This window comes from Erinaceus europaeus, chromosome 10 (assembly GCF_950295315.1).
Source record: "Erinaceus europaeus chromosome 10, mEriEur2.1, whole genome shotgun sequence".
NCBI classification, from domain to species: domain Eukaryota; kingdom Metazoa; phylum Chordata; class Mammalia; order Eulipotyphla; family Erinaceidae; genus Erinaceus; species Erinaceus europaeus.
Genome location: NC_080171.1, coordinates 61,572,155 through 61,586,002, shown reverse-complemented (window position 1 = coordinate 61,586,002; position 13,848 = coordinate 61,572,155). Strand labels below are relative to the sequence as shown.

The 13,848-nt window shown below is 39.3% G+C and overlaps 1 pseudogene; it reads right to left on the bottom strand.

Moving 5' to 3' along the window:
- Positions 1 to 1,954: 1,954 nt before the first annotated feature.
- Positions 1,955 to 2,068, bottom strand: LOC132541062 (U6 spliceosomal RNA; annotated as a pseudogene).
- Positions 2,069 to 13,848: the final 11,780 nt, after the last annotated feature.

Below are 13,848 nucleotides of genomic sequence, written 5' to 3'. Positions count from 1 at the left end.
CTGATATTCATTTGTGAATTATTTTGGGGAAGAAATCTGACTCAGAGTGGACTCTCTCTGTGTGTTTCTGATCTACTTCCCTGTCTCCTTTAGCTACCCCTAGAATATACAGTGGATAGTAGATTTGTATAACTGTCTATTCCTGTTATTCTTGTCTAGTCCTGAGGTGTTTTTTTTTTCTTTCCTAACAATCAGCTGCCTCTGCTCAGGAGGCTTGATGCAATCTTGGACAGGATTTTTACCCTGCTCTATTGTATTATTAATATTATATAAAGGTGTATCTCTTTCCCCCCACTCCTTTAGGTTGACCAGAATTAACTCTTAGGGTATCTTTCATTGCTAGTGGACTGGGCATTTTATACATTGCGAGAGGAACTTGTCTCACTACTTCTACCTCCTCTACAGACTCTCCCCTTCTCCCTCCTCATAGCTAATTAAAAAAATAAAATAAAATAAAAAATAAATTAATCAATTAAAAAACTTTTCTTTCACTGCTCTTTTATTACAGCTCTTATTTTTTTCTTTTCTCTCTTGTTTCTCTTTTTTTATTTTATCTTGACTTCCATTTCTTCCTTCCTTCTTCTTTGTCTTTCTGAATTCACAGATATTCATTTGTGAATTATTTTGGGGAATAAATCTGACTCAGAGTGGACTCTCTATGTGTGTATCTCTGCTCTACTTCCCTTTCTCCTCTTGCTACCCCTAGAATATACAGTGGATAGTAGATTTGCATAACTGTCTATTCTTGCTATCCCTTCTTTCCTTTCTCATTCTTCTTCAATTGGACTTGGTTGCTATTTTTTCATGGACTGGAGACATTGTTTGGCTAATTGGTAGTGATTAAACTGCTTCAACCCTTGCTTCAGTTGCTACTGTAATTCCTGAGGTTGGTGATTGCATTTGTCATAAAGGTATTTAGTACAGTGTTGCTTGTACTCAAAACACAACAACTGAGGAACAACAGAACTTAAAAATAAGAAACACATAAATAAAAAAAAAAATGGGTAGATCAAGAACAAATAAAATTGCTACTACAATGAATGAAGACAAGAGCCCAGAAGAAACTACAAATCAGCCAGAAGTAACCATAGATAAGAAAAGTATGCAAGCAATAATAAAATTATTAATCACAGAAATGTAAACAACATTGGAGGAAAGGAATGGCAGTATTAGGGAAACAACAGTTGAGACCCCCAAGGAAAATACTTGAGGCAATTAGAGAACTGAAAGCTGAAATAGCTGAACTGAGGAAAGAAGTTGAGGGAAGGGAAAACAGACTAACAGACCCCTGGGAAAATTCAGGGGTCTTAAGTATGGGGGATAGGTACCATATTTAGCAATGCCTTTTAGAGTCTTGCTGAATGTTGCTGACTCTGAGTCCAGAATCTGTCGCATGTAAGAATATGCAGTTCTGTTTCCCTCCTGTTCTACTGAAAAGTATACTACAACACTATTTTCTTTTCTTGAAATTAATGATTTAACTGTTTCACAAAAACTTTGCATGATGTTAGTTCAACGTCAAGGACTCAGTGTAAGTCTTCCACTGCATTACAAAATTCCCTGCTGGGAGACATATTTAGATAACCATGATTTCAATTTTTGTGGAGAGGAGAGAGAACCTTCTTTTCTTTTGCCACCGAGGTTATCTTTGGGGCTCTGTGCCTGCATGCTGTATCCATTGTTCTTGGTGACCATTTTCCTTCTCCTTCTCTTCCTTCTCCTTTTCTTTTCCCTTATTATTAGAACATATAGAAGTTGAAACCACAGAAGGAGATAGAGAAGGAGAGAAAGAGAGACTCACTTGCTTCACTGCTCATGAATCCTCCCCCCTGCAGGTAGATGTGGGGGCTTGAACTTAGGTCCTTGTGCATGGTGATGTGTGTGCTCAACTGGCTCTGCTACCACCTAGCCTCTGAGAACAGTGAGACTGCGAATGCTCCTTTTATATCCATTTAAAAATATTTTTTATGAACTATTTCATGCATTTGCATGCCATCCTCCCTCAGGGGCCATGCTTATCTTCCCGGTATCATTCCAGTTTTGGTATATATGTTACTTAAGTAAGCACCAGTAACATTTTGAAAGGGTTAATTAAAAAATTGTTTCTGGGGGCTGGGTAGTGATGCACTCAATAGAGGACACATGTTACAATGTTCCCACCCACAGGAAAGAAAGCTTCATGAGTGGCACAGCAGTGCTGCAAGTGTCTACTTCCCTCATTACTTTTCCCTTCCCCCTTTACTTCTGAATATATATAATTAATTAATCAATTAAGAAATAAAATAGTTTCTGTTAGTTTTTTTCTCTGTGCTTTTTCCGTAGCTATATTCATCATAACTGCATCCACCTTTATGAGCATGCATCTGTCTTTTTGGCTGCACAAATAGTATAAAGTTCAAAATAATATAAAAGTCTAATGTAAATAGCATCACGGTCTAAAGTTCAAAGCTCTGAGTATACATTCTGAATGGCACTGATCTATAAATAGAAGAGAATTTTTTTAAAAGTCTCTAATTCTCTTAAAGTGAGTATTATTTATTTTCACTCCAGACATTTGCTGGGAACTGACTCCAAGATAAGGTAGCAAAAATTCAAGATGCTAATGAAATCGGTTACTCCTTCCCATTTTTGGGCGGTCTATTTTCTGTAACCCTTGTATCGTTAAGTCATAAATCAATATATGTTACCTGTTCTCAAATTTTCTGAAATAAATGAAATAGGATATGCGTTTGAGTAGTTTTGTGTGGGGGTTCCTTCTGGGGTCAGCCCTCTGAGACCTGAAGATTCTGGTTGCTGTGCAGGTTAGGGTAGGTGATTTGACTGGTAGAGTCCTGGGCACCAGGCAGTTCAGTCTTCACCCAGATTTTAGGGAACTGTGGATAACACAGAAGCAGATGCGTCTGGACCTCAAGGCATAACTCTGTCAGTGTGGATGTTAACTATGACTTTGACTACAGATTAAATATAACCTTTCCCTATTCTCTGGGCACCTCCTCTGTGAAGGGAGGAAATCTCAGTACTTTCTGAGAATTCAGTCTGATAAGATATGTACCTGAAGTCTGAATCAAGTTGCTTATACAGGATGTATAGTACTCCAACTTCAGGGACAGAATACAAGATTTTCATGGTGGTCCCTGTTGGAAGACCTATTTAGATAAGAATGATGTTGATTTTTATTTTTCTGTGGAGGATGATGAGGCTTTTAATATTCTTTTTATATTCGTTTTTTTCAGAGGATTTTTAAAAAATATTTATTTTATTTATTTATTCCCTTTTGTTACCCTTGTTGTTTTTTTTATTGTTGTAGTTATTATTGTTGTTGTCGTTGTTGGATAGGACAGAGAGAAATGGAGACAGGAGGGGAAGACAGAGAGGAGGAGAGAAAGATAGACACCTGCAGACCTGCTTCACCGCCTGTGAAGCGACTCCCCAGAAGGTGGGGAGCCGGGGTTTGAACCGGGATCCTTATGCCGGTCCTTGTGCTTTGCGCCACCTGCGCTTAACCCGCTGTGCTACAGCCCGACTCCCAAGAGGATTTTTAGCATATATTTCACACATTTTCATGTTATCTTTGTGTAGTGGCTATGAATTTATGAACTGTGATATATCCTTGATGAATTCAGCATAAAAAAATCTCTTGTAATATTGATTTACTAATGAGGATATAGCATGCAAGTCAGTGACTTCTCTCCTAGATGTCTATCCAAAGGCCACAAAAACACTTATCTGAGGAGATTGTTGATTTTGTTGCTATAGTGAATGGGACTTATTTCTGTATTTCTTCTTCTGATTTTGGGTAGTTTAAAATTCTTTTAATAGGGAGGTCAGGCCATAGCGCAGCGGGTTAAGCACACATGGCACAAAGTGCAAGGACTGGCATAAGGATCCAGGTTCAAGTCTCCGACTCCTCACCTGCAGGGGAGTTACTTCACAGGTGGTGAAGCAGGTCTGCAGGTGTCTGTCTTTCTTTCCCTCTCTCTGCTTTCCCATCCTCTCTTGATTTCTCTCTGTCCTGTTCAATAACAATAATAAACACAACAACCATAAAACAATAAGGGCAACAAAAGGGAAAAAATAGCCTCCAGGAGCAGTAGATTTGTGGTGCAGGCACCAAGCTCTGGAGGCAAAAAATAAAATAAAATAAAATTCTTTTAATAATAAACATAATTTATAAATATTTTCCATGACACTTGCTGCATCTGGAGAAATTCCTAGAATTTATTCTGTTTAAACCTCACAGGCTTATTTCTGAAATAACTGTATATCAGTTGTCTTTTGCTGTACAATGAACTCCTTTGAATTTAGTGGATTTAAACAGCAACCACTTATTTTGCCTTAAGATTTGTACTTTGGGTAGAGCTCAGATTGACTCTTCTTAAGCTTTTTTTCTCTAGTGTGTCAGTTGATTAGTTGCAGTCAGACAATGGAGGCTTTACTTTCAAGTTGACTCAAATCACCCATTCGGCCAGTTGGTGTTCTGCCTCAGTAGCTAGCTGAACTGGTGCTATGGACCAGTGACCTTAGTCTTCTCTTCACATAAACTTCTTCATTGATTGGGTTTTTTAGGAGATAGTGACCTCCAAGGATGAGGCATAAATGAGTGGAGTTTAGTAACCCACCTTTGAAAATTATTGACTGTCTCTCTTACCGTACCCTGTTGATTAAAACCAACCGTGTTCAAGTGGAGGGAACGTAGATTCATCATTGTCATCATCAGTATTATTATGAGAAATTCTTACTCATCCTTTAGTATCAGGGATCCAACCCTGGATCTCACACATAAAAAGCATGACCTCTACCTCTGAGCCACCACCCTGGCCCCCAGACTCAACCTTTTGCTGGGGAAAGTGGGTTTTTTTTTTTTTAGAAGAACATGCAAGATGGACAACATTGCTGTTAAGTTCAGAAAATATGATCTGCCATACTATCTGACAAAAATAGAATGATTTAGGACTTAGAAACTTGAGTTCATTCAGACCACAGACCTTTCTTTATGTTTTTATTACTGACAGCAGATTCCTCAATTTTTACTTTTCATGAAGGAAAGGTAAAAATCATGAGTTCACTCAGTAGTCAGTAAAAAAGGTTGGAGTGTTAAACTGGAGCATGGTAAAAATGTTCCTTAAAGAGTCTTAAGAGGCAAGGAGAATAAGACTGGCAAGACAAATCAAAAGACATTTGGGAAAGAAAGTAGTTGAGTGTCAAGGAGATGAATTACAAATGCCATTTTTAAGACTCAGGTACACACCTTTAACCTTAAGTTGTAGAGTTTAGATTTTATTAGTTGGTCAGTGTCTGATGTACAGATGTACTAGTGGTCAGGTAGACAAAAATGTTCAAATTAAAGGAGGCCTTGAAGCTTCTATGTTTCAACATCATAAAACAATGTCAACCAAGATATAAACAGCCTCATAGGTGAGTTCATGAGTCTCAGGATAAGGATGTTTAAATAACCTTGAAAATGACTTGACTCAGATATCTTTTAAAAAATTGTATAAAATAGGTAGGTGGTTCAGGAGGTAGCGCAGTGATAAAATTTTGGACTCTCAAGCATGAGGTCCTGAGTTCGATCCCTGGCAGCACATGTGCCATAGTGATGTCTGGTTCTTTCTCTCTCCTCCTATCTTTCTCATTAATAAATAAAATATTAAAAAAATAAAATAGTATCAGAGAAACCATTGAGGGGGGGTATAATGACTACTTTCCCTATAATAAAGAAATCATGACCATATCCTACTTTTCCTTCTGAATGTCCAAAGGTAACTATTAGTATCTTGTGTTCTTGCAGAAATCTTTCTTTGCAAGACATTTTTTCATCAAAACCATTATGACCAGTAGTTGATTATTGCAAATGACTCTGCCGTAAAGATATTAGCACATACTCCAACACAGTGCCCACCCCAATTTGAAACTCCCTGGAAACAATGTGTAGAACTTACATGAATCAACATGTGATTAAAGCCATCTTTTAATAGATTCAAACATTTGTTAGAGTTGGTTCACCTCTTCCTTTGCTAGTTTGAATAATTTCCACCAATGAAGGTGGAACATTCTTAGAATGATTAGAGTAGATTGTAATGTACTGAATAAAAAATAGGAATGCTTTGTACCCAATACAGACATTACTTAAATAGCAAAATAAAGGGTAGGGGACATAGCACAATGATTATGCAAAGAGATTCTCATGCCTGAGGCTTCAGAGTCCCAGGTTCAGTCCTCAATAATACCATACAACAGAGCTGAGCAATGCTCTGAGTAAAAAAAAATCATGTACTTTTTCCAATTTCTTCCACACATACTTTTATTTTATGGCAAGGAAATTTGGGGATTTTAGTTTAACACTGAGCTTAAAATTGACTAATTGACTGCCTGCATGTGAATATGTTACATTTGCAAAAATGAAAGAACCCTTTGGAAATTTGAAGATTAGGAAGCCCAAGAACTTAAACTTGAAATGGTACATGACCATCATGTGGGATAGTAATTATCACCATTATTTACTAAGCAATTGTTCAATTAAAATTTTTTTTATTATTTATTTTAAAAAGGAGACAGTAACAAAACCATAGGGTAAGAGGGGTACAAATCCATACAATTCCCACCACCCGATCTCCATATCCCATCCCCTCCCCTGATAACTTTTGTATTCTTTATCCCTCTGGGAGTATGGACCCAAGGTCATTGTGGGATGCAGAAGGTGGAAGGGCTGACTTCTGTAATGTTCAGCTTCCCTGCTGAACATGGGCATTGACTGGTTGATCCATATTCCCAGTCTGCCTCTCTCTTTCCCTCTTAGGGTGGGGCTCTGGGGAAGCGGAGCTCTAGGACACACTGGTGGGGTCGTCTGTCCAGGGAAGTCTGGTCGGTATCATGATGGCATCTGGAACCTGGTGGCTGAAAAGACAGTTAACATACAAAGCCAAACAAATTGTTGAACAATCATGTACCTAAATGTTGGAATGGTGCAGATGAAGTGTTGGGGGGTACTCACTGCAGACTATTTTGTACTTTTGCTTTCAGGTATATATTTTGCCCTAGTTTATGGATACGTGTGAACATATGCTCTATCTCAGGGGACCTGGTCTATATCTAGGTTTTGAGACTTTGTTAGGAAGTGAACTGCCTGGAATGGAATTAGAGAATACTATGAAATGAAAGGTCTCACCTGAGTAATGAAGCTGAAGGGTTGTCATTCCACACCTGAAGTCTGTGGACACAGTCTGAAGTGAAGCATGGTGAGGTGTTGATTAGGTTGGGATTGGTGGATGCAATATTATTTGGTATGAACTGAGAGAAGCATGCAGGAAAGTGGGCCCCACCCTAAGGTTCCAGGACTGGGGGAAATATAGGTTCTAGAGTGGAAATGTGAGGTTCCTGCTGTCTTAGGGTTCAAGAAAACAATAGATAGTTATTGTTATCATCACCTAATTTGGTAATTTTAAGTTAACTAAATAATTATTTGGTTAACTTTGGAAAGTCCCTTTGTTAGGGTTTGCTGTATAATACCCAGCATCTTGTATATAGCTGTGCCCCTGGTTGCTTCTGTTCTCCCTGGTCTAGGATTTTGAGAGAGTCAGTCAGCATATCAAAGACTCAGCCTATGTATTAAAAAGACTCAGTCTGTACTTTAAAAAGTTTGAGACATACAATCAATTTTCCCTTCTCATATTAATTAAATGGTGATTTATATGATTATAAATTATCAGGACTATACAGAAACACCATCCCCACCACCAAAAGACTGTGACCCATCCCTCCCACCCACTCCCACCCCCCACTGGCCCAGGAAGCTGCATGTCTACCCCTCCCCACAGGGTTTTTACTTTGGTGCCCTACTTTCAATTCAGTCAGATCCTGCTTTTAGTTTCCCTTTCAGATCTTCTTTCTCAACTTCTGTTGATGAGTGGGATCATCCCATACTCATCTTTATCTTTCTGACTTAGCTCACTTAACATAATTCCTTCTAGCTCCATCCAAGATAGGTCAGATAAGGTGGGCTCATTGTTCTTAATAGCTGCATAGTATTCCATTGTGTATATGTACCACAGCTTTCTCAGCCACTCATTTACTGTTGGGCATCTGGGTTCCTTCCAGGTTTTAGCTATTATGAATTGTGCTGCTATGAACATAGATCTACACATATCTTTTTGGTTGGGTATTATGGAGTCCTTGGGGTATGTCCCCAAGAGAGGAATTACTGGGTCATATGGAAGGTCTATGTCTAGCCTTGTGAGAGTTCTCCTGACTGCTCTCCACAGAGGCTGGACCAGTTTACATTTCCACCAGCAGTGCAGAAAGGTTCCTCTGTCCCCACAGCCTCTCCAGCATTTATTGCTGCTGTCCTTTTTGATGTATGCCATTCTTACAGGAGTGAGGTGGTATCTCAGTATTCTTTTTATTTGCATTTCTCTGACAATCAGTGACCTGGAGCAATTTTTCATGTGTTTGTTAGCCTTTTGGATCTCTTTTGTAGTTCTGTTCATATCCAAAGACCTTTATGATAAGTTCAGTCACCAACCTCAGAAATTGCAACAATAGTAACTGAAGCAAGGATTGATGCAATTCAACCAATACCATTTAGCCAAACAACACCTCCAGTTCAAGAAAAAATAGCAACCAAACAAAAGAAAAAGAGACAGGAAAAAAGGGAAAGCAGGAATAGACAATTATGCAAATCTACTGTCCACTATTAATTCTAGGGATAGAAAGGGGAGAAAAGGAAGTAGAGAAGACACACACACATGGAGTCCACTCTGAGTCATATTTCTTCCCCAAAATAATTCACAGGCAAATATCAGTGAATTCAGAAAAACAAAAGGTAGAAGGAAGAGAAGAATTAAAAAAAAAAAAGAAAGGAATGAAAAAACGAAGAAAATAGGAAGAGCAGTGAAAGGTTTTTTTTTTTTTTTTTTTTTTTTTTTTTAATTAGCTAGGAGGAAGGAAAAAGGAGACTGGCAGAAGAGGTAGAGAGAAACAAGTTCCTCTCACAATGGATTGGACACCGGTAACCTGCAATGGAAAAAACAACAAGGTTAATTTTGGTCAATCTGAAGATGGTGGATGGAAAAGTGACACATGTATATAATAATAATAGTAATAAAATAAAATAAAATAAAGTAAAATAAAATAAAATAGAGTAGAAAACCCCTAACAGTCAGTCTGCAGCTTGGAGTGCTCAATTGTCTATAGGCAGCCTGAGCAATGACAACCAATTGTAAGAAGTACCCCCCCCCCCCAGAAAAATAAAAAAACAAAAAACCTCTAGGTAGTCTTTCCCAGGCAGGGATGAGGATCTGAGTGGTCAGGTATTTTGTCACTCAAATAGAGCTCCAGCCACTTAAAAAAAAAAAAGGGAAGTTAAAGGAAGAGGCTTGGAATGACACCCCTGATGAGCCAGGAATCTTGGTAAAGAAAATAGCTCAGCGGGTAGCCTGCTAGGAGAGGCTGCACTGCCCCTGGGGGCTGGTACTGGGGTCGGGGGGAGGTGAGCTCAAAAATAATCAAAGGGTTTTCCTTTGTCCCCCTGACCTCTGTTTGTCAGCCCAAGAGCGAGTTATGGGACAGTATTTTGGTGTCACTCTGACCAGCCGGTGTTCACCTTCCTACAGACAGTCCAGTATCCTCCCCTATCCAGTGGATCCCAAGTTGCAAGCTGCTGCCTCTTGGAGCTCAAGGCAGCTAAGGCTCCAAAGTCACCATCTTGGCCTCAGTTGTCCTTTTTCTGCTGATTCAGTTTCTTCCCATTCAAAGGCAGTAAGTTGACTTTTTTTTTTTTCCCACCGCCCAATCTCCATATCCCACCCCATCCCCCGATAGCTTTCCCATTCTCTATCCCTCTGGGAGCATGGACCCAGGGTCATTGTGGGTTGCAGAAGGTAGAAGGTCTGGCTTCTGTAATTGCTTCCCCGCTGAACATGGGTGTTGACTGGTCGGTCCATACTCCCAGTCTGCCTCTCTCTTTCCCTAGTAGGGTGGGTCTCTGGGGAAGCTGAGCTCCAGGACATATTGGTGGGGTCTTCAATCCAGGGAAGTCTGGCCGGCATCCTGATGACACCTGGAACCTGGTGACTGAAAAGAGAGTTAACATACAAAGCCAAACAAATTGTTGAGCAATCATGGACCCAAAGCTTGGAAAAGTGGAGAGGAAGTATTAGGGAGGTACTCACTGCAAACTCTAGTGTACTTCTGCTTTCTTACTTTGGTGCCATACTCCAAACTCAGTCAAAGTAAGTTGACTTTATTCACCGAGGCTTAAGCAGAAGTCTGCATCTCTTAAGTTTAGACATGAGGTATGTGTTTTCTGGACCAATCAAACCCAGCAGGGTATGAAAATTAGGGACCACTGGGTGTATAGTCTCTGCAACTCCATCTCAAGTCCTGTACTGGGTGGTGATTACTGGTTCCAGGATTTCTAATGGGCGATAATCGGGTGTTCTGGGGTGACTGCACTCCCTTGAGAACCCTGAAGTTTTGGAGTCACTGTATGTGTGTTGCAATACCCTCTTAGGCTGCTCAGGAGAGAGGGTACTACTGTTGCTGTATAGGCAAGGTGCCAGACTTTAGGTGGTTTCTCACACGAGGTTGTCCCAAGGCTAGTTCCACTTGACCATTTTCTGCCCAGACTTGGGGAAATGCATTCTGTAAGGGTTGACTTTCTTCTGAGTTGGATGAGAAATGTGAACTGTCCTCCATTATTCCTGTGGGACCATCTTAAGGACCACAACTGAACATTCTTCATTCAGCCTTGGTTTTATAGTCATTGTGGTTCTGAGTTTAGTCATTAAGTCTCTCCCTAGCAGTGACCTTGGACAATCCTGTATATATAGGAATAGGTGTTGGACTTGGTGCCTACCTATTGTGCACTCTCAGGGAGCCCAAAGCTGATAAGTTTTAAGTTTTTCCATGGCCCCTACTATTGTACCAGTGTCCTTTGTAATTTGCTAAATTGGGTGGTTGACAGTGGAAACAGCTGATACAGTGTCTAGAATGAAGTCTGTGATCTGGCCACCAAATTGGACTGGGGCCAAGAGCTCTTGGGGGCCTATGTGAATGGAGCCTGGCTGGTCCTAATCCAAGTCATAGCAATTGTCTTCAAGGGAATTTGGCTCAAGAATGAGATCTGAGGGCCTATGCCATTGGGGGCATTCATTTTTCCAGTGTCCTTTCTGTTTGCAGACAGCATATTGATCTTTATCTAGTTTAGGTTTCTGGTGCCCTCTGGTCTCTCATGTTGGTGACTTCCCTTCAGCCTGTGTCCTATTCTTGTTTTAAAATTAGCTTAAATTAACAAATGTTTGTTGGGGAGTGGAGAAATAGCTCACCATGTTAGGTTCTGCCTTGCTGTGTCGAGTCTTGGTGCTATGTGGCAGTGCCATAGCACTGAGGGCAGCCCTGGTGCTGTGATTATTTGTACTAATGCAAAAGAATGCCAGAAGTGGTAAGATCATGCACACAGGAGGCTTTGGCTTATTAAGAAAAAAAATTCTTTGTGTGTGTTCCATTCTTGTGATGCTTTTATGTGACTGCTTCAGTATAGTTGCTCTGTTTTACTGACCATTTGCTGAGAACTCTCAGTTGCCTGTGGAGGCCAGTCTTGTTTGACTACATGGATATGGGGTTAATGGATTAACTGATAAATTGTTTAATATAGGACTTGTGCTTATTATAAGAGCCTATATTGTTCCAGAAAGGATTTGGTTTCATTTACTGAAATACTTCCTAGGAATTTCTTTATTGCTTAGTAGGCAAACTGACAACACTTACTATAGCCACATCTATGAGTAAAATGTCTTGTGATCTTTGAATATTAATGACTGATCACCCTAACTCTTGACTGTCTAAGTCCTGGAAACCTCAGACAGAAAGAAACTGTGTCTGACAAAGTGTCATGAGAAAGTTTATTTCTCTAGATATTGCTTTCTTATATATATTTTAAAGATAAGATTACTTATCATTTGCATTTTCTTTACATTTTATTTATTGACTATAGACAGAGAGAAATCAAGAAGGAAGGGGAGATGGAGAGGGAGAGAAACATAGATACACCTGCCACACTGCTTCACTGCTTCTGATACTTTCCCCCTGGGGACTAGGGTCTTGAACCTAGGTCCTACCTCATTGTAACTGTGTACTCAACCTGGTGCACCACCACTGTACCCCAAGACTACTCTCTATCATCATTTCTTTCTCCATAATTGGAAAGGTTTCTATTTCTTTTATTGTAGAGGCTAAAAGAACTATACTTAATTTATCAAACCTTGGCTTCCCCTCGAACTACTATTATCACAGAAGTAATTTTTTAAAATTTCTTTTAACTCTTTTTTAAAATTTCTTTAACATACTCTTTAGTATGTTGAATACTAAAGTAGAGAACTTATGGTTAACTTTTGCAACTTAGAGAACCAAAGAGATCAGATTTTACTGTACAACAATTAACTTTAATGGTTAAACTGGTAGAGAATCATTTGCTTTCTATTTATCATGGACTTGAGAAATTAGGCATTGGCTCAACTCCCAGAACACTCACCCCATCAACCCAAGAGCTTTAAGATTCTGGAATATAGGTCCTTTATTAAATTTAAAGGTCAGTGCTATTGCAGTTGGGAACCCAGTTCTGAAATCAGTCCTGAAAGTATTTTCACATTTTTAAAACCTCTTCCATGTAAAACCTTTCACTGATTCTAATCAGAAATTTAATTTATTCAAAGATAAGGCAAAGGAAGATCTTTACTTCTCTAAAGTGAGGGATCTGAAGAAATTAGGAATGAGCAAGATAAATATCAGAGTGTCAGCACTACACACATTTCCTAATGGATAAGATCTTTGCTTTTGTTATTTTAATTTTCTCTGCATGGAATCAGATACCCTACGTGTCTTCAATAATGATGAAGCTAAGTTGTTAGCCTTCTAGGTTACATCAGAAAGTGCTAAAGTAATTTTTAAATTTTATTTGGGTCCACAGGGAAGATAGATCCACATTCATTTATTCATTCCCTCCCATTTAGTGAAAGTCTGCTATGTAAGCAGGTAAGCTTATGGATAAAAGGCATGAGATGAAATACTATGGGAAGGGGGGAATGTATGACACAGTGGGGAAAGTTTATAAATTTCAGTATTGTGAAAGTAAGAAATGATGATAACTAATTTTTAGGCAGATTCTGGAAGCCTGAGCTGGCTCACAATGAATGAATAGAACAGCAACAGGCAAATGAGATGCAATTTGGGCACTTCAGACAGGTCAGATATATGTGTGAAGAAAGATGAGAAATAACAAGCGCTTTCTGAAAAAGCATAAGTAGTTCAGTATGACTTCCACTCAGGGAAACAGCATTAATGAAGTTGGAGAAATATATAAAAACCAAATGTGTACTATATTAGTGAATATGGACCTTATTTCATAGGTGACATATTTTCATTGAGATCTTAGAGTTATTTCTTCTCTGTACTTTTCAGACTTATAATCCTCTTTGGGAAGTTGAGAGAGATATGATGTGAATGGATAGAAGATGGGGGAGGAAAAATGTTTACAATGAGGAGGAAATAGATGACCATGATGAGGCCATTTGTAAATATGAATTGATTAGGGGCCAGTCAGTGGCACACCTGGTTACGAGTACACATTACATTGTGCAAGGATGTGGGTTCAAGCCCCTGGCCCCCACCTGCAGGGGGAAAGCTTCACAAGTGATGAACAGGGCTGCAGGTGTTTCTTTGCCTCTCTCCCCCTCTATATTCCCCTTACCTCTCAATTTCTCTCTGTCTCTAGCCAGTAATAAATAAATAAAAATAAGACCTCAATTATGCATAGATTAGTTAACACTGATAGTTAAACATGAAGAATATGCCTGC